We start from the raw sequence: 25,864 nt of genomic DNA on the forward strand, positions 1-25,864 counted from the left end.
CCCAAAGAGGCGGAGCTTACCCATGCAATATTGGTTTTAGTGTTTTGGTTATTTCATGGCTGTTTCCTTATTGCATTATATAGGCTCATGTGACCTTTCATGCAATATTATTTGGTTGCTTCAATTTAGAGCATACATTTTGGTACATGCTTGTCGTCTCTATGTTATTCCATAAAAAGATCAAAGGAAAAAAGAAGATTCATGTTACAAAACTTTTTATGATTCAAAGTTATTTTATTAAATTAACGTGTCTTTTTTTCAAATTTAAACATGATTTTTGGAGTACGTATTTCTACTCGTAGACTGTTCAAATTGGCGACCAGATAAATAAACTAATAATGTTACGGTGACGGTGAGGAAACGTAATTAATCAGTAAATAGATTCGAATGTCAAAATATCCCGTCTATTTTGTGGTTAATGATATAGTTGTTTACTTTGTATGTACTAATAAATGCTGCCATTGGTAATATGTGTTATAGTATATGTAATATTCAACCATTTCGTAACATCTTCATGAAAAGATAAATGGAATTTCTATAAAATTCGTATTGCCAATACATGTATCTCACCTGCAAATAATTTTCACAAAAAAAAACAAAAAAAAACAAAAAAAAAAAACAAACAAACAAAAAACAAAAACAAAAACAAAACAAAAAAAAAATCGGAAAAGTAAAAAAAACCCAAAATTTCCGGAAAAGCCAAAAAAACTGACTCTCCCAAAATTTTCGGAAAAGCAATACGTCCGTCAGGCTACTATCTGCAGGTCATTTTTGCCTGCTGGGGGTTATGTTGAGTTGGATTTTTTATGACCTGATTTCGGGCAATATTTAATTTATCTCCAGGCCACGAATTCGTATCAGTTTCCGTAGGAAAACAACTGAACCTATCGTCTTAATTCGGTCATTTTCGGTTTATGTCGGGCCTTATTTCAAATAATCTTAATTCTTATTGGACCGCACTAGCACTGTTGCAATTCTATTGGCTCCTGTAATTTCTATCTACAGATTTCCCGCTATTATGTCAGTTGGCCATCTGCTATCGTACAAGGCAGAAGTAATTTAAGGAGTAGGAAACATGTTGTATAAAAAAGAAATTTAGAGCGCTGTCACTTGGCTTCAAAGGTAAGTGATTTTATCTGTCACTTGTTTGTTTATATTCATTAATGATTTGTTTTAAGGCGATGTCACTGTGAGTATTGGTTATTTAGTAAGTTAAAATTTCAATTTCGAGAAGTCATTCCCCCTTTTCTGTGCTATGAAAGGCTTCCACATTGCTTTTGCCTGGCTATGGCACTCAAAATACAGGTTAGTGTATAATGTAAAGTTGAAAGTTTGGAAACTGTAACATTTATTTTTTAATCATTAAAAACAAAGAAATTTGCTTCAGGACGACAGGAGAGCCGGTTTCTCCCATGAAATACATGTATGTAGATAACTGAAAATTTTAATTGGTGAGCTATCTCTCACAGAAATTTAAATCACTCCTTCCAAGTGGTTAATTTATTATTTTTTTTGTCACTAGCATGAAGTAAGATCATATTTATTTCATAGCTCAATAGCTTAATAAAACAAATTTTTACTGGGTATTTGGTGATATGAAATTTCTAATCTTGACTTCATCAGGGAGTGTGTATTAATATAAATTCCCTAACTACATATGTACTTGAAGAAATTTTAGTAGACCCTACTTTATGTAAATGTATACATTTATACATGTACATGTATGTACCAAGGATTTTTACAGTAGACTATAAAAATCCTTGTATGATATATAATCTGAAAATGCCCAAAAGGGGGCACTCCAGTTTTCTTTCCAATTTATAATATGATAGAAATTATTTATTATCAAGACTTTTCGAGCATAGCTCCCACCACATACACACATGCACACATAATTGTGAACTTGCCATAGATTTGTGGTATGTCATAGAAAATAAGCATGAAATTATTGTATTTAATATCGAATATTTTATTTGCTGACACACATTTTCATTAAATTGTCATGGCATAGTACATTACAAAAACATACATGTACATTAGGAGTAAACATGAACAAATACTACTACATGTACCGGTACATGTATGTGTGGATGGCTACATGTACGTATTTTATTCTATTTTTGTTGGTTCCACAAATTGTGCTGTCAGATGTATATGTTCACAAACGTATGTTTTCAGTCTGTGGAGCTCACTTCACACAGCAGTGCGTTCATCATACTGATTTTTACATTTTTTTGTTTTAAAGGTACATTCTGAGTGGTGTGAGGTAGAAGCCCCTGCAGGCCACATCATGTACAATAGAAAGGGTCAGCCTACCCTCCTGTAGGTCAGCCATTATCTTATGGTCAAAGAAGCTTATACGTCAGGTAAAGTATTCACTGTTGCATTTTTCAGCTTACAGTCCACCTGAGCTAAATGTACATGTATTGTCATCATCTGTTGTAGTTAACCTTACTTGAAATTATTTTCATTTCTAACTACTCAGTGGATTGTCACCAAATGTATCAGGGTATGTACTTAAACTGTGTCATTAGTATGCTGATGAAGCAACTTATATCAATAAATGTATAAGATTCTGGAAAATAAAATGTGACAAATGCTTTTTCAGCTTAAGCCCTTGAAATACATTTGTATTCATTATTGAGTCCAACTTGTGTGGCAACTTCAAATTTGAGTTATTGGCTGTGAAAAGGCTAAATGTAGCAATTAGCACTTTTAAGCTGCTTCTAATGTGTATAATTTAAAATCTTGTAGTTTTAGAAAAAAGCTTATAATTGAAAAAAATATCCATATGATTATACTAAGTAAGATATTCATTGAGTTGAGGTTGTTTGTCTCCCTATTAGAATTTTTGACCTTAAAATATAAAATGTACCAGAGAATTTTTGAAAATTAAAAGAATAACTCGCCTAATGCAATGATCTTAATGATGAAGGTACTATTATACAATGTAGTGTATGATAGATTGTGTAAAAGTTGTACTTCAACTCCTAATTATACTGAAGTTGTACTTCAACCCCTGATTGTACCGAAGTTAAACTGAACTTGTGAGTAAATGAGGCTTCAATACAAATGATAAAATGTGCTCAATTTTTATTTTTCAAAAATGTATATATATTTAAGGTAACATTTGAATTTGCATCATTTCATTTATAATTAATACATGTTGTTGAATGATCACCTGAATATGGCTGAAATATTGCTGCTCGGGCTTTGACCCCAACAATCATGTTATTGAATGGTTTTCCAAAATGACAAGATGATTTATTTATTTCAGAAAATGGCAGCTGTACTCAGAACAGCAAGCTTCAGAAGCCAAGTTCCCATAGGTTACAGGACCCTCTGACAGAATTCTTCATTTCAAAACACTCGTCCATTCTCATTCAACTAATACTACTAAAACCACTAACCTTGAATGGGGTGGTGAGCCTACTTGCAAGATAATCTGGGGGGATTTCTTGTGAGGTCTTTGGCGGGAGAAGATTCAGTCTGATTCCTGGGGAAAGACAGCTACAGAATTGCATCCCACGGTTCCAAAGACAGCAAATCATCATAATTGCTGAAAGAGTAGACCCTTTCATAAAAAGGTTTGTTGATATTTATTGATACATAAATATAAATCAATTCGTATTCTCTATCAGCTGTTTAATATACATGTATACATGCACACTTGTTTTATTTTTTGTTTTCTAAAGGATCACATGTCTGCTGTTCTCAATTAAAAGGTAATGAAGTTCTATTTTTTATGATAGGTTGATGCAATTCTTACACAGTGGTTCTGACACTGTGGAAACACTGGTGTGGATACCAGCAGGTCAAGGTTAGTAACAATGCTGCTAAGCTTGTTTTGTCAGTTATTATATATGAATATGTTCTGTAACAGTTTATTAACTACATATATTATTTTTTGTACCCTTCTAAGTTAGGGGTATAAGAAATTACCATATAGATTTGTCCATCTATTCATTTTGGTAATAAACCTCTGAAATATTTTTTTTTATCATTACATCAATATCAAACTGCTAGGCAATATAAATACATGTATGCAGATGGGGATGATAGAATCAAGATTGTAGTAACTGTGACAATGTTTTCCTAAGAAAGACATGGGATTAGCAGGTTTTTAAAGCATGTTTAGGCCCTCCTAAATCTTAATTTTGCTTAAAAGAGGTCATGTATGAAGATATTGAAAGTAATAAGATACAAGGAAGATAATTCTATCCTTTCATGAAGAGTAGCCAGGGTGTTCGGTGCAAGTGATTTTATAACATAAGACATTAGGTTTGTAATTAAGTACATGTTAAGCCAAGTACATACATTGTATATGTACAAATAATGTTTTTATCTGGTATATTGTAGCATCAGATTTCCTGGCTTTTTATGACATATGTATCCATTTTCTTCTTATAATTTATAGCTGAACCACATTGAGAAGACGGGGGAACTGCACCTAGGTGGATTTGTGCCAGTAAGTGAAACTTAATTACAGATAATTTTTATATCACACAACAAACAATGATGCTTCTTGTCATACCTGACAGAATGGATCTGTGCAAACTTTGGGATAACGATCTGATTCTGAGGAGGGTCAGAAAATTTATTTTCAACCATATCAGGGTAATACTATTTATTTTCATTTCGCTCCATGAAGTATCTAGACTGATGTCAGAAATTTTTAGTTTTTAGGTTATACGAAATGGACAATGTTGCTGGATAACTCAGAGCTATTTGAGAATTGCCTATGATAAAAAATTTGTCTATTGAAAAATAACGTAAATTTTCCATGTACATATTGTTTATTGCACGAAGTGTAATAAACAAAATTTGCACATGGAAAATTTGTTATTTTTCAATAGACAAAATTTTTTTCATAGCCAATTCTTATAAATTAATTTTAAAACATATTTTTATCTTTAAACATGAGAAAAGTAGCTCTGAATTTAACTGAATAGGGGCGTGTCAATATTTTTTTATCCATTGAGATATAACAAAATTATTTTAACCAATCAGATTACAGCATTTATCTGAAATTAATTAATTCAGAATTTCACAAAATTCTTTAGGTAGAATATATACATACAGGTACTATTATTTGTCTATTGATTTTCTTAAATTAGGAATTTTTGTATCACTTATGGACTAAAGTATGGTTTTTTAGTGTCAGTGTCATTACATCACAATCTGTCTCTTGTAATCAATTTTTATGCCCCAGTCAGAGTCTTTGTAAAAATTTTAGGGTAAGATTTCTCATACATTTTAAGTCAGTTAAACATGAATCACTGTATAACTTTTGCTAGATCAATTGTATTTGGTGTGCAGTTGCATTATCACTACATTACAGTTGCATATCTTTTTGATGTTTTATTGACATTGAAATTTCATGTTAAAATTTTAATGTTAAGTTTTTTGATTAGGTCAGTTAACTCCTCATGCCAGGTCAGTGGTATTTTGTTAAGTTGCATTAGCATCACAAAAAAAAAATCCATATCATTTTCATGTATATGCCCCTGTAGTCATGGTCTATTGATTTATTACAAACTATAAAAATATATGTAGTTACGTATTGAATTTGTGAATTTGTAAGTGAACCTAGACAAACCAAATCATAGATATTCACTAGTACGGGGATAATCTCGAATTACAAAACAATTATTAGGATCAAGTGCAATAATTAGGAAAAACATGAATTTGACAATTTGGGCACTTAGTTTATGGTGCGGTAGATTTTCCTACCAATGGTAGTTCACATGTATGAAATATAGGACATTGCATTATTTTGGAAAAAATATTTGGTTGGGAACCAGAAATTTGGTACAAAGGTAGTGTTTTGCATGCTGAACAATTTATGCAAAAAAATGGAGAGACATGTTGCCAGTTGCCATGGCAACTGATTTTTTCTGCCAAAAATTTAAAATGCTCCGATTTGGTTGGAATTCTCATAAACCTTAAAGCTGATTTTTACGGATCATTTCACACAAACCTAAAGTTCTCAAAACTTAAAGGGAAAGACCACCTTTGCATTAAATTAGACTCTTACGATAAATAATACTCACATAAACAAAAATAAATAACCTTAAATACAAAATGCGCTTTCATAAAATGCTCAAGGCTATGCAAAGTTCTAAATCCTTGAAATATAAGTGGATAGCCATCTTGCAGAACTCTCCTATCTGCAGGAAGACCATAGCCAGAGTTTATTTATTTTTACCAATAGATTCCGATTGGCTCGTGACGTCTCTAAGTTGGTTTGGTACTTATACACGTACTGCAAATAATATATAAACAAAGAATATTCCGTGAATATTTCTATGATCATATTTATCTTATCACCAAAACGCGATGACTTGTCAAGCTTGCAATTGCACGAAATGTTCTATAATTTTTTTTTACCAGCAACATGAACATTCTTCGGAAGTAGCCATAAGATTTTCCTTACAATACTAGTCATCTGGCTGCAAATCCCGTTGTTCGTCAATGATGTCTGACATTTGCTTGCATGTTGTGCCTCAATTTCTTCTATTTATTTTGGGTTGAAATTATAGGGGAAAAATTTGTGATTTGTCGTCTATTAGATATATAGCTTTAAGTATTGAAGATAAACAACACTTAAAAATAATTCTTTTTAATACATATAAATATCCATGTATATATATGCAGGTAATTTGTGACTGGTCTTAATTTTTTTATATTTCTGCTAAATTTAATACATGTACTACTTAAACTGCTGAAAACAAGGTTTAAAAGATTAAGGTGATTTTTCTAGCACTCGTCATTACTGTCATTGACGAAAGATTTCAGAATGACAATAATGACGAGTACTCAGGTGTTACTCCATTTCGTAGTTACATTTTGGCAATATCAATAAACTCCTCAGAGACCAATACTGAATATAACTGTGAAATTGTCATATAACTCGCTCTGGATCCCAAAAGCACAGTTGAAATCTTGCTATATATATACCGCTGTGACATCTATGGCAACACCGCCTGCACAAAGTCCAGCGCCCTAGACCACTCGGCCAGCTAGGCTATATTAATTTGATCTGTATCAATTTGATCCGATGGAGCAGTGTAGTGAATAGTCTCGTCACATATATAGTCCCCGATTAAGTGTAAGAGTGTCCTAAAAGGATTTCTATCTTTGATGATTCTTAAAGGGTGGGGAGTTTTGTTTTTTTTTAATCTCAGGTATATTTGCTATTTGGATTGTCTGGAAAACATGCTTACATGATAGTAAAAAAAATAATGTGCTTTACTCATATGTAATGTATATTTAAGTTTTATTTAATGTCTTTACACAGTGCTGTAAATAACAGATGATACTGAAATATCTTATGTCAGATGCAAATACTACTTTAAAAATATACCATTAAAATGGGCCTCATTTTCTCACGCTAAAGTGACTAAAACATTCAAAATCCAGGAAAAAAAACCTGGGATCTATAGAGTTCTGTCAAAATATTGTGTTACACTGGTAAACGTGAATCATTTATTGTCTTCCTCTACCTTTATAACATCTTATGGACGCTAATCCTATTCCATCACCAGATGGTGTCCTTCTTCCATGGCTGTTTTGTGATATTCCACAACATCCAGAGGTGCGCCTGCTCAGGTGACCAGTCTGAACCTGGAAATGGATGGCCTACATGATTCTGATTCTCCTGGTGTAATTGCTATTATGTTCTTAAGTTACTGAGTGTTTTTTTCCATTTTCATTTTACCATAACTGTTCACAATTACACTGCACTTTCTCACATATTTTCTCTTTACTATAACTTCACTTGTACACTGCACTTTCTTTTTACTATAACTGTTCATCAGTACACTGCACTTTCCCACACATTTTCTTTCTTCCTCCAAGTCCATTGGGATGTCTCTCTGCACATTTCTATAATCAGTCCCTACCAATACCAGGGTCCACAATGACTGCCCTGCAAAGCCTCTTTATACAACTTCTATTTCAAGTCACCATGGACTCCATCCTGCTGCATGCAATATCTACAAGTTTCTGGTACTTTGTAGTGTTTCTTTCATTAGCCGCCTTTATTTGGTCTTATAAAGGGACTGAAAGCTCCAGCAGGACTACTTGCTTGGTTCCCTGCATGATTTGTAGGTAGAATTATACACTTCGAACTTGTACTTTGTAAAAATGATTTTGTTTTCCTGAGCATAACACCAAAGTTTTATGATACAGCCAGAAGAAACAGATGAAGTCACAGATGAAGAAACAGATGAAGACACAGATGAAGATATACAGCATGTCACAACATTGGATCAGGTAACATTAGTCTTAGATGTGTTTTACGGTATTTTGGTGTGTATAGTGCGCATTTGTGTAAAATGCGCAGGGTTGTTTTCCTTTAAAAGTTGATGTGAAAAACTTTTTTACCGATGTATGTATAGAACCACGAACATTACTGGCTTTATTTTATTTTTAAATAGAAGGGACCATTTCGTCTGTTTTGTGTATTTATTTCATTAAAGAATATTGTTTTTGTTACTTTTGTATTTATCTGTTTTGTCAGTGTTTATGTGTATTCATTTACTGTTCGAGTAAGAAATACGTAACGTAGACCATAGCTGAAATTGTCTTGGACATACGTTTTGATTACCTTTGAAAGGTTTCTATTGAGAGAATCAATTTCTGAAAATTGCTAATTCTAGAAAAAGGACTGTTTTTACTACAATCAATTAAGGGGTCTGACTGAACAATGCAGACGGTCATCAAATAGGGCATGTGTGTTGATAGCTCGGCCAAGCGTGATAATGAGATGCAGAATTTTCTCTGATGTGTGTCGGGGATACATAAAGGGTTTGTGTTAAAAAATTATAGTATTTACACTGGATAAGGATTTTGATATTAGTTCAATGAAAAAAGAAAGTCAATATTTTCAAAAAGTAGAATATCCAATTACTATGAAGTAGAGTTCAATACTATGCGTAAATAACATTATATTTTTTTAACTGACTACTTTGTCCATTTGAAATATTTTAGGGCTCTATGAGCAATGTGCCGAAGATTTTGTTATTTAGTAATTAAATTGTTAAAACTTGTGTGTATTTTAATTACTTATTTTAAATCGTTAACAAGTTGTATTCCCTATTATGGAGCTGGGAATGCAGGCATATTTTATCCTGTTTTTGCAGAATTACCTCCCGTAAGAGCAGGTATAATTTCGAAGTCTCTCTAATCGATGTTCGGATTCGGGTGCAGAAAAAAGAGGTAACTCAAATGAAAATGGAATCCCCAGCAGACAAACACAACAGTGTTTCTAAAATTTACAGGGTGTTTCATTTTGTTGGTCGGTTACATAAGGATGATTTTCATTTGTATCCCGGGTAAAGAAAATTTATGGCAGGGTCAGTAGAATGAGAAATTCCCTTTTGACTTTCGAGATTTTCTAAAGTATCGTTGATATCGGATGGAAAACCTTGCATGTTCCAAATAGTCACCCGCTCCAAAGGGAGATAAATGTTGACAAAATGTTGGTCCACAAGTCGTGAATAGTTGTATACATCGTAAAGACATAATTATATACCTATTATATTGTTAATCGATACACAAAAATGAAAGTATGGCGGTTGTAAACATAATCTGCCATGTTCTTTTGGGAAGAAATAAATCAAAACCAGATTTTGTTCAAGAAGATTTTATTGACAATCAATGCTTATAAAGGTAACAAGTCAACGAAAAACTCATGAAAAATCCATAAATATGCTTTGGTGGTCCCTGATTCAATATTGACTCCCTCGAGGTCGTTAATTTTGGACTGATCTAAGGTCTGTAAAAATGTGTTGAAACGATGTATGGGTGTATTATACACACCCCGTGTTCTGAGGTTAGTTTCCTGGTAAAAAAAGTGCGCACAATACACACCAAAATACGGTTTAATGTGAGTATTTATTGTATGTGATATTGTTCTTAATCTTACGGTTATGCCGCCAATGATGAAATAATTATTAGATATAACAGTAATCAAGGGAACCAATATTATAGTGGTAATCAAAAGAATGTAATCCAGGGACAAAGACCAGACATGGAAAACAGGCATACACAACAAAGAACATAAAGTAACCAAAACCATACATACAAAGCAACAAAAGCAAATGAGCAACTTGGACTCCACTAAAGACTTGGAGCATGGACCAGGTGCACCGGTAGGGTAAGCGTCCTCTGCTTTTTATTTTTTTTTCAAGATTAAAGTATAATTTAGCTTGACAGACATGTATTCAAATTAAAAATCAATAAGCATTCTATATCACTTCTGAGTGATCATTCAATGAAAGTAATTAATACAAAAATATGCACTTACACTTCACTTACCTTTGCTGCAGGCTATATCTTTCATGTTGTGCTTGAGGGGGAAAATCGTGTTGCCAGAGTAAAGCAAGGAAGGATTTCTGCGGAAACAATGCCTCAAATGATTGGCTATCTTCACTGAAATTATGGTCCACAGATTTCAGTGATACTGCCCTTTTGTATGTAGTAAGTCTTGACTACATACCAAGTTACCCTGCTCAATGTGAAATAACCTCTCAACATGGCCCCCAGAGGATACTGGTCAATATATCACAAAGCAGGAGCAACACGATTACAGATTCTTTACATTGGTCAAGACGTAAGTAATCTTAAATTTATACAAACCTAACGAGGAAATTGGTGTCTCCCAGTCTGTTCACAACAAGTATCAGGTAGAGAGTATTTTATTTTCATGAATCCTTCCTAGTCAGATTTAAAATAAGGAGGTTGGACAAGAACTAATAAAACAAAAACTATGACCCTTTTTAGAAAGCCATAGACAGCAGTTTTGACAGAAATTGATACAAAGAATTAAAACCAGTACATTGCTAACAGTTGTGATTGTAATGTAAGAGTCAGTTTTACTTATAATCCTAAGCTTAATTGATATAAAAGTGTGTACTTTATTTAGGTTTTGTGTATATTTTACAGGTCACCAGAACCAGTGGATGTTTACTGAAGGTCAAGAAACAGTAAACAGAAGTTATTGTTTGAAGAACAGTTCAACCTAGTAGAAGGTTTCTACTTTTCCTATTTTCCTTTTTTTATGGTGTTTATAATGATAAAAGTTGATTAAAATCAAGGAAGTGGAATTTTTTTTTATATTTATAATACTGCAAAATTTGGGTATAAATGGGCAAATGGGCCCCCCTCCAAGACCTGCCCATAAGAATTTTCTAGCAATGAATGTATTATTTGATAAAATGTTATTGTTGGCTAGATTTATTTGTTTTTATGAAAAATGATGTTTGTGTAAGTACAATTGTTTGTATTTTTTTACAGGTTTAGAACTAAAGGCTGTTAATGTGAAGGTCAACACTAAACAGTACATACATGTATCATTTTGGAAAATGTATTTGGAAGTATTTCCCAGTTTATGGAAGGTACAGTACTTGTTTTAATAATATACCGTATTTTCCGGACTATAAGTCAATGTGGAGTACAAGTCGAATTGCCTCATTTTGACCAAAATCAACGAAAAAAGTAAAATAAATAAATAAATCAAGGGTCAGACATGTACATGTATATTGTAGGTGTTAGCTGTGAATCAAGTTGAGCGGTTTGTTTTTAACAGCATATATTCTAGCGATGTTACTTATGTGTTACGACATACCGTAAATGGGTATAAATTTGCATATCAAAGGACGGATAACTCCGGAACACTCAATAATGTCTTTCCAGTTAAAAAACGTATCTTGTAGTGTTTGTTTATATTTTATATATTTTTACGGTTTCAAAGTTTTTATTATTTATCATGGTATTCATTCAAAATGGAAAGCAGCACTGATCAATAATCTTAAAGTTCGATTGCCGGTTTGACAGTTTGAGTGACAACTTTCGTTGATTGCAGTTTACTCAAAATTTTGAATTAAAGCAATCAAAAGTGAACTGAACAAATCTAATGAAATGCATTGTAAATGAACATTTTTTCTTGAAAAATCCTTGTAAGTGGACGATGAGTCATGGCTGACACTTTGCTGAAAAAAAAATATCGACTTATAGTCCGGAAAATACAGTATGTGCTAAGTAATTTCACATTTAATCTTAATTCAATTGTAATATGTCAATTAAGGCCACTTACCCACCTTTCACATTTTGTCTGCTTAAAGTTTCCCGAGTTTTTTTTTATTCAAGGACACTGAAATATTAAAGCTTTTTGTTTTTTTGCATCTTACAGTTTTGTGAAGGGCTTGTATACAGTATATATACAGGCAGTAGCCTCACTGCTATAGGTACCCAGCAGTGATTACAGAGGTGATGCAGTCCTTCCTTATTGGTCAGGTAAGTAATAAATTAGTAGGCCATATGATCTCTTGCCTTCACTTGGTGTCCACCGTCATTGTCATCGTTAACAATTTCTCAAACGTCTTTATCATCTGAAACAACTGAATGGATTTGGATGACACTTAAAACGATTGTTCGGTAGGGTATCCTGCACAGTTTTTGTTTTGATTAAGGCATGGCTGCCATAAATAAAATAGAAGATAGGGGTCAGACAGCAGTTGTTCGCATATATTTTCGAAACCGTTATGTTAAGCTAAATTCTGACAGGATAAAAGTATTCAGCATGATGAGAGCTATCTGAGTGGTTATTCTCATGAAAATATGTCTACTGATGTGTGAGTTATTGCCCTTTTTTTGACATTTTTAGCTCACTTGGCCGAAGACCAAGTCAGCTATTGCCATCACTTGGCGTCCGTCTCCGTATTTATTAACAATTTTTCAAAACTTTTATCCTCTGATACTACTTGACCAATTTGAACCAAACTTGGTATGAATGTTCCTTGGGGTATCCTGTATAGAACTGATGTGGGGATTTTTGATTTGTTGAAAAACATGGCCGCCATTACTAAAAATAGAACAGTCAGACAGTAGTTTTTTCGCATATATCTCCAAAATTGTTAGGTTTAGCTAAATTTTGACTGGGTTAAAGTGTTCAGCATTATTAGATCTATCTGTGGTCAAATTTTCACTTTAATCCGATAAGCCATGTTGTAGTTATTGCCCTTTATAAACATTTTTTGCTATTTTTTATGTTATTTCTTTCAAAAATCTTCTCCTCTAACACTACTTGACCAATTGGAACCAAACTTGAATGTTCCCTTGGGTATAGAACTGATGTGGGGATTTTTGATCTGTTGAAAAACATGGCTGCCGTTACAAAAAATAGAACAGGGGTCAAACAATAGTTTTTTGGATATATCTCCAAAACCGTTAGGTTTAGCCAAATTCTTCTAATATCTGAAATGATTCATATTATTAGGACTAAAAAAGTCTTGAAGGATAAAATTTGTCTGATGATTCCTTGTTAGAGTTATTGCCCTTGAAAAGAGAAAAATGGCAGGTTTTTTTTTTTTACAGTTTTCAGCTAACATCTTGAAAACTATGATAGAAATTCTTAAATTTACTGCCCTTGAAAGACAAAATTCAACCAGGTGAGCAATTAAGGCTCCTGGGATCCTCTTGTTATTTGAAACTACTATTCAGAATCAGATGAAACTTTATTTGAGTGTTTCTTAGGGTATTCTGTTTCGACACAGGGAAAAGCATGCCCCCGTTACTAAAAATAGAACATAGGGATAAAAAAATTTTTCTGCAAATAATTAAAAAAAATAATGAATTGTACAATTTGATGAGCTACATATTATTCCCCATCAGATGGACCTATGCCAAAATTTTCAAAATGATTTGTTGCATGATGTAGGAGTATTGGCCTGTGAAACAGATTTTTTGTCGTATTTCATGAGTACAACTTTAAAAATCTTCTCCTGAAACAATACGACAAAATTTAATGAAATTTTGCGTAATTGTTTTTTAGGGTATCCTACACAAAACATTTTCTTCAGTCAAAAAACATATCCATCATTACTAAAAATAGAACATTGGGGTCAAAATACTATTTTTGCTATTTTGTTATTATTTCCTCCACCATAGAAGAATATTGAAGATGAGCGCCATTAATAAAATAATCTTGATATTCTGAGTGGACTAGAAACATTGAAATGTTTTTTAGGTGGCTATTTTTAAAATTGCTGCCATTTTGTGACCAAATTCACCAGTTACTAAAATCATACTTACAAAGTAACAAAAGCAAATGAGCAACTCAAACCACTAAAAACTGGGAGCATGGACCAGGTGCACTGGTAGGGTAAATGTCCTCTGTTTTTATAGAAACTCCCGCCAAGTTGCTCATAAAAAGTCAAGTCCGGGGTAGACAAACTAGGAAAGGAAAACTTTGACCCGTTGAATAAATCAGTTTTCATGGTGCAGATGGATACACCATAACAATCCATGAGTTCATGATGATGACTATAAAACTTCTGTAGTGATGACTTCAATCTTGCTAAACATATTTCGGATCAGAGCCAGTAAAGGAGCCCATTTTGTTCCCATTGGAATGCTGACCGTTTGTTGAAAAACACGTCCACCACACTGGACAAATATGTTGTTGATTAAAAATTCCAGCATTTTGTAAACATCTTCCTCTGTATATTTGGAAGATGATTCAGAATTATTTCTTACAAAGTACGAGAAATCTCTACCAAGAACTATATATTTGTATCTAGGTGTACCATCGTTTTTGGAAAAACAACGATGTATAATGTTTTTAAGTCAGGATTTTAACTGAGTATACAGTGTTGAAAAATCATAGGTTTTAATGCTATTATATTCAGATAATAGTCTTGAAAGTCTGCCACTTCCCGGCTAATTTTTATAATATCTTTGATTTCAATAATATTTGGTTTATATAGTAAGCATGGTCTCCTCAGTTGAATGATGTTGATGAAAATTCAGTGTAACATTATTTAATCCACTGAGACATATTTGGACTCAATAGAATTTTAACAAATTTTGCAAGAGTTATGGAATTTGGGTGACATCAACACTAGGGACATGTTGCTATGTCTTGCAATATTAAGCAAATACAAGTGATCTTTTGAAAATTTCTAAGATTGACTCCTGAAATTACATACATTGTATACATAAGAAACTTCATATATCTGTTCTTATCGGCTTATCTCAATGATAAACTTTTTGTAATTTCAGAACAGCTTTACTCAGAACAGCAAAACTTCCAGCTGAAGCCCAGGACATTCGGAAACTGGTTCTTGATCAAATTTTTTCTTTTTGGGGATTTTTTGGGAGGGAAGTAAATATTCAAAATCCATTCAAATTTGTCTTCCATAATATCATTCAACCCTAACAACCCTAACAAGTACTAAAAAATACTCATAAAACTAATGTAACTCACATTTAACCCCTTACTAATTCACATGCACTTAACCCTGAATGAGAGGGAGACTTCTTGCAAGAAATCTGGGGGGATTTCTTGTGAGGCCTTTGGCATATCTATCTTTGGCGGGGGTAATCAGTGGATGTCTGTCCTTGGGGAAAGATCACAAAAGATAGCTCCAGTTTGTGTAAAGTCCAATCATCAGAAGGTATGTATATTATTTTATAAAGAAACAGATTAGATACGCTTTTAGCTCACTTAGTCCAAAGGATTATATCTCCAAAATCATTAGGTTTATCAAAATTTTGACATAGATCTCATCAGGCTTAACATTTTTACTATGATGAGATCTATCTTGTAAAATTTTCATGTAAATTTGTTAAGCCATGTTGGTGCCTTTTTTAAGGTTTTTTTTTTCGCTATTTTGATGTTATTAAATTGAAATAATCTCCTGACACAACTTACCAATTAGAACCAAACTTAGTATGGATGTTCCTGAATGAATTCTGCATAGAACTATATGGAGATGTATGATCCCACAAAAAATATGGCCATCATTTCTTAAAATGGCAGACATTTTTCGCACATATGTTTAAAACTGTAAGGTTTTTTGAAAATCCGGCCTTGGTGAAAGTTTCAACATGATCAGATCTATCTGTTTTTATTCTAAAAATAAATCTTAATTGGCTTTACATTATTGCTTTTACCTCCCACTTTTTGTTGTAGTAATCTGTTTGTTTGTTTGTTGGGGTTTAACGTCCGAGCAGCAATATTTCAGCTATATTCAGACGATGAACATGAAATGGATGATTAAATGAACATGAAATGATGATGAAATGAAAAAGGGATGGGACACAAGGACAATGGGGTCCACAAATTTTGATTGCCACTGGAAATAGGGAGAGGTGGGTAGGGTCGGGCAATTTAGCCTCCTGTGGCGGAGCCCTATGTTACCTACTCCGGGAGAATACCACAGTAGGATTCGGTAACGTGCAAGGAACGTGGCACTTTCCCAACACGGTGCACCACTATGGTTTGCGGTCAGGTTTTCCGTATTATAGCCTGACAACCCCAGCATGTAACACGCCAGGGGTACCCCATTCCACCACCTGGGGCACACATCTCAGTTGCTCTGTGGGCAGAGCGCCCTAGCCCCTGGCTAGGGTTCTGAGCACTATTTAGTCGCCTTTTACGACAAGCTTAGCGCTGCTGCAGGCCTATTCTTATAACACCCGGACCTGTAGTAATCAGAAAATTAGGTGGATCCTATGGGGATGCCCCCTTTTATATTTCTGAACTACACTTATTTCATCACTTTATTTTCATCACTGCGGATGTTTCTAGAAAAGCAGAGGACACTTACCCTACCGGTGCACCTGATCCATGCTCCCAGTTTTAAGTGGATTACGATATGCTCATTTGCTTTTGTTACTTTGTATGTATGAATTTAGTTACTTTGTGTTCTTTGTTGTGTATGTCTGTTTTCCATGTCTGGTCTTTGTCCCTGGATTACATTCTTTTGATTACCGCTATAACCTTGGTTCCCTTGATTACTCTTTCGCTAACTGATGAAAGAGAAATGTTTTTTTGTCCCCTTTCGGCAAATGCCTAAGGGAACTTAGATTTGCACTCCGTCTGTCCGTCAGTCTGTCAGTCCATCACTCACACTTGTTTTTTTTTTGTAATGCCTTATCCAATTGATTTCATATTTGGTATATAGTCTTATCATGACAAGTTAAGTTCGAATGATGTTACGGTTGAATGATTTTTACTGAAGTTGTGTCCCTTGGATATAGAAAATTTCATTAAAGTTTATGTTTTCCAGACTTTCCTTTGTAATGCCTCATCCAATTGATTTCATATTTGTTAGCTAGTCTTATCTTGACAAGTTACAAAATAAATTTAAATATCATTGCGTAAAATGGTTTATATGGAACTTGTGGCCCTTTGACATAGAAAATTACATAAAATTTTATGTTTCATCATTTTGATGCAAATTGCTGCTGTCATTCTAGAGTTATTTGCCCTTTAATTCATAATAACGAAGTTTTTTTCAACTTTCCAGGTGATAGAAAGAGAATGTCTTTATGCAGCTTTCTGTAATGCAAAAATGTTATTACTGTAAAATGAAGCTCAGGTTTGATTTTGATGGAATTTGCTTTTGCTGTTCAAGAGTTATTTTCTCTTGATTGTTAAAAAATAACGCCATCCATTTTAGTTCACATACATGTATATAAAAAAAATCTCACAAAGGCAATGAGTTCAAAGGCTGAAAGGGGACACTGTGTTGCATCAGCAATACTGTCAGAATGCTTGTTTCACTTGATATGAAACGCAGTTAATTCTGGTTAATTATTTACTGCATGCAACAGGATGTATTCCCATTTATTCTTGCCTATTTTATTGTTTTCAGTCAATTAAAAGAAAAGCCACCATTGGTCAAGAGGAGGTGAAATTAAATAAACTGCAGGTTAAAAGCAGTAGAGATAAGCCTTGGTGAAAAAATGTTAAAATGAAGTAAGCTGCTGGTCAAAAGCAGTGGAAAGAAGCCGTAGGTAAAAAATGGTGGAATGAAATAAACTGTATGTCAAAAAGTGGTCACTTGAGCAGGACTTGGGAGCCAGAAACCAAGTTATTTTATGATCAGAATTGTGACATTAGAATTGACAAGTTAAGCTGATGATGAGAAAGGGACAAAAGAACCCAAAAAAAGAGGAAAAAAGGAAGAAATCTGTAGCTAAAAAATGGTTGAAATGAAATAAACCAAAAAGCAGTGGAGAGAAGCCTCCGGTCAAACAGTGGCTACTGGAGCATGAACTTGGAGGTCAAAAACCAAGTTAATTTGTGATCAGAACTAAGACAATAGAATAAACATTGTTAACTGATGATGATGATAAATGTACAAAAAGATAAAAAGACAAATGAGGAAGATTCCAAGCATGTCACCACGTTGGATCAGTTAACATTAGTCTTAGAAGTGTTCTGTAAAATGTGAGTACATATTGTATGTTATATTGTACTTACATTTGGTTATGTTGTCAAATCTTATTTTGATTTTTTCTCCTCATAAAGCAAGTTTTTGTTTTAATAATAGTCAAAGGAAGACGGTAATTAAGATTAAAGTTTATATTAAAAAATACATTTTCTATAGCACTTCTGAGTTATCATTCAGTGAAGCAAACAAACAAAAGTGCACTTCCACTTCACTTTAATTTGCTGCAGGCTATATCTTCCATGTTGTGCTTGAGGGGGGAAATTGTGTTGCCTGAGTAAAGCAAGGAAGGATTTCTGCAGAAATAATGTCTCAAATGATTGGCTATCTTAAAATAAGGAGGTTGGACAAGAACTAATGGTTAAAAAAAAACCATGATCATGGTTTAGAAAGCCATAGACAGCAGTTTGGCTGCAAAATGCAACTGTAATGTAACAATCTGTTTTGCTTATAATCCTAATTGCAATTTATACAACCAAAAAAGTATACTTTATTTAGGTATTGTGTATATTTCAGAGGTCACCAGAACCAATGGATGTTTACTGAAGGTCAAGAAACAGTAAACAGAATTTATTGTATGGAGAACAGTTCAACCTAGCAGAAGGTTTCTATTATACCTATTTTCCTTTTTTGATAGTGTTTATAATGATAAAAGTTTTTTTGAAATCAAGGAAGTGTAGATATTTATATCAAAAACACTGCAATGGTGGACCCCCTTCTTTCAAATATTTTGTTCATTTTGTGCAATTGTGCAAAATTTGAGCATAAATGGGAAAATGGTACCCCTCCAAGACCTGCCCATGTACGTCATATTTATTTGAGGTAAGTCCTAAACATAAATAAACCCATAGAATGTTCTAGCAATGAATGTATTATTTCATAAGGTGTAATTTGTTGGCTTGATTTATTTGTTTTTTTAGCTCAACTGGCTGAAGGCCATGTGAGCTATTGCCATCACTTGGCGTCCGTTGTCGTCGTCTTCTGTCATCGTCGTTAACAATTTTTCAAAAAAAAGTCTTCTCCTCTTACACTACTTGACCAATTGGAACCGACCTTGATATGAATGTTCCTTGGGATATCTTGCATAGAACTGTTGTGGGGATTTTTGATGTGTTGTAAAACATGGTCGCCATTACTAAAAATAGAACAGTCAGACAGTAGTTTTTCGCATATATCTCCAAAACTGTTAGGTTTAGCTAAATTCTGACAGGGTAAAACTGTTCAGCATCTATCTGTAGTCAAATTTTCATTCTAATCCTTTAACCCATGTTGGAGTTATTGCCATAGGCCATGTGAGCTATTGCCATCACTTTGTGTCCGTTGTCATTAACAATTTCTCCTGAAACTACTGAATAGATTTGCATGAAACTTATAATGACTGTTCCTGAGAGTATCCTGCCCAAAATGACCTTTTGGATTTTTGATCTATTAAAAAACATGGCCGCCATCACTAAAAATAGAACATAGGGGTCAGGTAGCAGATCTTTGCACGTATCTCCAAAACCGTTAGGTTTAGCCAAATTCTGACATCTGGTTAAGTATTCAGCATGATGAGGTCTATCTGTGGTCAAAGTTTAGTGAAAATCTGTTGATCAATGTTATTGCCCTTTTTGGAAGTTTTTTGCTGTTTTTAATGTTATTACTTTCAAAAATCTTCTTCTCAAAAACTACTGCACAAAATTCAATTGAAGTTGGTATTTTTGTTTTTTAGGGTATCTTTAACAAAATGACTTTAGATTTTTGATCGGGTAAAAAACATGGCCGCCGTTACTGAAAATAGAACATAGGGGTCAGAGAGCAGATTTTTGCATATATCTCCAAAACCGTTAGCTTTAGCCAAATTTTGACATCGGGTAATAGTATTCAGCATGATAGAACATAGGGGTCGTACAGTAGTTTTTTTGCATATATCTCCAAAACCATCTTTTGCGGTGGTAATCAGTGGATGTTTGTCCTTGGGAAAAGATAAAATAAGATAGCTCCAGTATAAGTAAAGTTAAATCATCGGAAGGTATATATATAGTATAAAAATGAAAATTTGCAGGTCAAAAGCAGTGGAGAAAAGCAGCAGGTCAAAAATTGGTAATTTCAGCAGGACTTGGAAGTCAGAAACCCAAGTTAATTTATGATCAGAATTGTGACATTAGAATTGACAAGTTAATCTGATGATGAGAAAGGGACAAAAAGAACACTAAAAAAGAAAGTGTAGGTTTAAAGTGGTGAAATGGAATAAACTGCAGGTCAAAAGCAGTGGAGAGAAGCCTCCGTTCAACAAGTGGCTACTGGAGCATGAACATGGAGGTAAAAAACCAACTTATTTTGTAATCAAACTTAGACAATTGAATAAACATTGTTAAGTGATCATTGTACAAAAAAAATACAAAATAAAGATAAAAAGACAAATGAAGAAGATACACAGTATGTCACCATGTTGGGTCAGTTAGCATTAGTCTTGGAAGTGTATTGTAAAATGTGAGTACATATTGTATGTGATATTGTGCTTATATTTATTTTTTTCCACAAAACAAGTTTTTGTTTTAATAATTGATAATGAGAAAACAATCATTAAGATTAAAGTTCATATTGAAAAAATAAATATAAAATAACAGATATGTATTCAAATAAATGTTCTTTATCACTTTTGAGTTGTCATTCAATGATGCAATCAAAAACAAAAAAATGCACTAACACTTCACTTTAATTTGCTGCAGGCTATATCTTCCATGTTGTGCTTGAGGGGGAAAATCGTGTTGCCTGAGTAAAGCAAGGAAGGATTTCTGCCGACACAATACCTCAAATGATTGGCTATTGTCACTGAAATTATGGTCCACAGATTTCAGTGATACTGCCCTTCTGTATGTAGTAAAGCTTAACTACTTACCAAGGTACACCCTGCTCAATGTGATGTAACCTCTCAACAAGGCCTCCAGAGGATACTGGTCAATATATCACAAAGCAGGAGCAACACGATTACAGATACTTTACATTGGTCAAGACGTAAGTAATCTTTCATTTATACAAGCCTAACAAGGAAATTGGTGTCTACCAGTGTGTTCACAATAAGTATCCAGTAGAAAGCATGGAAGAAGTTTAGACAGAAATCGATACAAAGAATTAAATTCTGGTTGCGGAATTAAATCCAGTACATTACTACCAAATGCAATTGTAATGTAACAATCTGTTATATTTGTTATCCTAGGCTTATTATATATAACCAAAATTGTGTACTTTATTTAGATATTGTGTATGTTTTACAGGTCACCAGAACCAATGGATGTTTACTGAAGGTCAAGAAACAGTAAACAGAATGTGTTGTATGAAGAAAAGTTCAACCTAGTAGAAGGTTTCTACTTTTACTCTGTTCTTTTATTGATACTGTTTATAATGATAGTTTTTTTTAATATCCATGACGTGTAGATATTTTTATATTAACAATACCATAGTGGCGGTTCCAGAGGTGTTACTAACCCCTTTTACCCCTGCTCAAAATGAGAGTGAGGTATACTGTTTTACCCTTGTCTGTGTTACTGTGTGTTTTGAACCCTTTTTTTCGGTCACAGTTTTTACGATGTACAGTGCCATTGCCCTTAGAATTTTGTTTATTTTGTACAAAGAATGGGCAATTAACAGCCTGAAAACACCCAAAGATCTGCCCATTTACCAGATGACAGTTTTAAACATTAAGATTTGATAGAGATCATGAATTTTCCAGCAATGTATTATTTCATGAGGTGTAATTTAATTTTGTCAGCTTGAATTATTTGTGTAATTTTTACAGGTAAAGAACTAAAGGCTGTTTATGTAAAGGTCAACACTGAACAGTACATACATGTATCATTTTGGAACATGTATTTGGAAGTATTTCCCAGTTTATGGAAGGTACAGTTGTTGTTTTAAAAATGAATTCTGCCTTGATAAAAATAAAATTGAACAATGTTCCACAGCATTTGATTTTTATGGGGCATTTATTTGCAGAATATGGATTGGCTCGAAGATGTATCACCTAGGTATATTTTTCTGCTATTTTAAAGACACTGAAAATAATACACAATACTATTCAGGCTTGGTTTGTATATTTTTATACACCCACAATTTCTTGTAAGCACAACTAAACCAATCAAGGGAGGAAGGTTTGGTATCACATGTAGATGAGCATGAAAGGTAATAAAGGTAATCCAAGGACCTAGATTTGAGCGGAAATTGAAAGGGCAGGGGCAAAACTCAGGCATGGCAAAAAAAAAAAACCACCCACAACAAACATAAAATAACCAAAATTTATGTAAAGGAACGAAAGTAAATGAGCAACACAGACTCCATTAAAAACTGAGAGCATGGACCACATGCACTGATAGGGAAAGCATCCTCAGCTTTTCTAAGACAAGTTGAACAAATCGATTTTCATGGTGCAGATGGATACACTGTATTGATTCAGAAGTTCATGATGACTATTAAACTTCATGGTGCAGGAAAGTCATAACTCTCAGATTTCTCCAAAGGGAGATAATCCAAATCAAGGGTAAAACCTCATAGGCCTAACTCCACCTGAACTTCTCAAGGGATATTTTTATATGAAGGCTGGGTCTCATATGCAGATAGGCATGAAGGAATATAATTATTGTTGGATGAAGCCAAAGGAGATAATCCAACAAATTTCTTCACATTATTCTTTTTGTGAGCTTGCTCATGTATTTCTAGTTAAAAATATTCTTTGTCAAATGCAAATTATTCAAGGGCAATGAAAAATTAGCTCTTTTTTTGTGCTCTTTCAGTTTTGTGAAGGGCTTGTATACACAAACAGGCAGTAGCCTCACTGCTATAGGTACCCAGCAGGAATTACAGAGGTGATGTAGTCCTTCCATATTGGTAAGGTAAGTAATAAATTTAATAAGTTTGAAGGTAATCATATATCACCATTAACCCTGTCCAAGAATCTAGTGCATCTGCCAAAAACAAATGCACCACCTTTATTGCTCAATTGATTGAATCTTTCCATCTGAGTTTCTCTACATTTTACAACCTTTTGAATACATGTCCTCTGAAATCACGTTGATTGATTGAGGTAAAATGGCAGATCACATATTTGAGAAATTTTAATCAATGGAACAAACTTGACTTTAGATAGGAATTAAATTACAAAGCTCTTGAATTCTTATAGCTGTAGCAAGGATGGGGAAAAACACGAACGAGCGATTTTTTATAAGAGTACCGTGGTAGCTAAATTGCTGCTTGATTCTCGGACCTATCGAGCTATACTTGAATACTCAAGTATTCCTTGACATCTCTAGTTATTATATACATAAATTTCAAAGCAACTGAATACTTATAGCAGATGTACCTTTTCTAATATGCTTTTCTCTATGATGAACTTTTTGTGATTTCAGAACAGCTTTACTCAGAACAGCAAAACTTCCAGCTGAAGCCCAGGACATTCGGAAACTGGTTCTTGATCTAATTTTTTCCTTTTTGGGGATTTTTTGGGAGGGAAGTAAATATTCAAAATCCATTCAAATTTGTCTTCCATAATATCATTCAACCCTAACAACCCTAACAAGTACTAAAAAATACTCATAAAACTAATGTAACTCACATTTAACCCCTTACTAATTCACATGCACTTAACCCTGAATGAGAGGGAGACTTCTTGCAAGAAATCTGGGGAGATTTCTTGTGAGGCCTTTGGCATATCTATCTTTGGCGGGGGTAATCAGTAGATGTCTGTCCTTGGGGAAAGATCACAAAAGATAGCTCCAGTATACATAGTCAAATCTTCAGAAGGTATGTATACTAATGTACAATGAAAGAGGTCGTACATGCTTTTAAGCTCATGTAGCTCAAAGGATTATTTCATTATTGCATCTGTTGTCAACTTTTCACATTTTGCTAAATTACATGAAAACCCCTTGACCAACTTGGCAAATAGGATATATGCAGGATCCATTTTTGGTTCCTCTTGATTAAACAAGATGGTCCCCAGACGCTATTTAAGCTTCTGATCGGCCAATTTTCAAAGATCAACTCCTCCGAAATCACATGTGCCAAACTTGATAGGGTTAATAACCTGAATGCTTTGTACAAAGGTCCACTTTTTGTGTGGCTTGAGTGGCTCATTGGGTGGCTGTGGCCACTGAAAGTCACTGAAAAACGATATATCTTTGCGTTCTTTTAGCCAATGGAGACCATACTTGGCAGAAATAATAAAAGGGACAACTTAGATGATTTTTGTTAAATTTGATTTAATAAGATGGCTGCCAGAGGCTGTATTAGTTTTTGATTGGCCAATATATATCTCCAAAACTATAAGGTTTATCAAAATTTTGTGGTTAATTTTTCATGTAAATCTATTAAGCTATGGTGGGAGTTATTGCCCTTTTTTGATGCTTTCACTATTTTATTATTTGTTGTCTTTTGTCTGTTTTATTTCTTTTTATTTTTTTTCAGTCAATTACAGGAAAAACACACTGTGGGTCAAAAAGCGGTGAAATGAAATAAACTGCAGGTCAAAAGCAATAGACAGAAGCTGCAGGTCAACAAGTGGCGACTGGAGCATGAACTTGGCGGTCAAAGAACGAGTTAATTTGTGATCAGAATTAAGACACTGTTTAAATGTCCATCATATCATTAATGTTTTATGATTAATAAACAGGGAGTTCAAGCAAGTAAAATTTGTGGGAACATTCAAGTGTCTAGTTATGAAAATGTTATATTGATCGTGGGAATTATTTAGTATATAATTACAGTGTGGGATAATACTACGTTGAAATAGTTATGGATGTGACTGCAAATTAAATTTTGGACAGGTTTTTTTTTAAAAAAATTGAGCAAAAGGTGAAATGGAACAAGATTTGTAAATGTGTGTGAAGTTATAATTATTGTTATTGTTATTGTCGTTGAAGTTATTGTTATATTTCTGTTATTTTTTTTCCAAGGCGTAGGACTTGAACGCCTACTCTGGAGGCGGTGTCGGCATTACCTCGAGTCACAGGTTTCCATCGCTTTTTAAAAAAATATAATTGTTTTTTAGCGTTGGTTTTTCCTGGGTGGCATTCATCGCCAATGAAAGAGTGTATTTTCATTCATGAATTTTATTCATGTGAAAACTTTAACAAAAAAAAAAAGAAAGAAACACAAAAAAGGGAAAAAATAACGAAGAGAAGATATAATTTTTTTGCTCCTTTAACTTAAAACTTTCATTCTTCTAGAATTATCAAATTTCATAGCCACCTTGCCATGGGGGAACTGTTTTGACAGACGGAGATTGGGCGAAGGCAAACTACTGCTGCCTTAACCAGTCAGCCTCAGGTAAATGGGACTCGTTAACCTTGCAAGGTAGCCGATCTTAGTGGAATGAAGCTATTTTTTTCAGCATATTTTATCAATTTTACTATTTTAGCATAAGTTGTAATTACACTTGAACTTGGTTCATACATATTGTAGTAATCTAAAAAAAAAAAGCATGGTTTCTTTTTTCCCTGCATTTTGTGATGAATTTATCCAATAGCAATTAAAAATCAATTAAAAATGTATATGGAATGTTAGTTTGTTTAATGACAACAAATAAAATATCATTGACTGAAACTGTTACCTTTTTAGTTTGTTTATAGCCAATCAAGATGAACTGA

At 33.7% G+C, this 25,864-nt stretch overlaps 1 long non-coding RNA gene across 3 annotated transcripts; it reads left to right on the forward strand.

The window, feature by feature from the left end:
• The first annotated feature begins 868 nt into the window (after window positions 1-868).
• On the forward strand, window positions 869-25,826 carry LOC148610502 (uncharacterized). Of its 3 annotated transcripts, XR_015924681.1 has the most exons (20): window positions 974-1,122; window positions 2,246-2,366; window positions 3,278-3,587; window positions 3,753-3,820; window positions 4,418-4,468; window positions 8,194-8,277; window positions 10,335-10,618; window positions 10,951-11,036; window positions 11,302-11,402; window positions 12,197-12,300; window positions 15,067-15,461; window positions 17,667-18,244; window positions 18,762-18,849; window positions 20,290-20,546; window positions 20,957-21,242; window positions 21,503-21,588; window positions 22,024-22,124; window positions 23,015-23,113; window positions 23,627-24,020; window positions 24,684-25,826. It is a non-coding gene; the product is annotated as an uncharacterized LOC148610502 (long non-coding RNA). The 3 variants fall into 3 exon arrangements; XR_015924682.1 differs by lacking the exon at window positions 20,290-20,546; XR_015924683.1 differs by lacking the exons at window positions 12,197-12,300; window positions 15,067-15,461; window positions 17,667-18,244; window positions 18,762-18,849 and having other exon boundaries at window positions 869-1,122.
• Window positions 25,827-25,864: the final 38 nt, after the last annotated feature.

This window comes from Perna viridis, chromosome 8 (assembly GCF_037379345.1).
Source record: "Perna viridis isolate PV_CMFRI_1.1 ecotype Kerala chromosome 8, ASM3737934v1, whole genome shotgun sequence".
In the NCBI taxonomy this organism is placed as follows: Eukaryota; Metazoa; Mollusca; class Bivalvia; order Mytilida; family Mytilidae; genus Perna; species Perna viridis.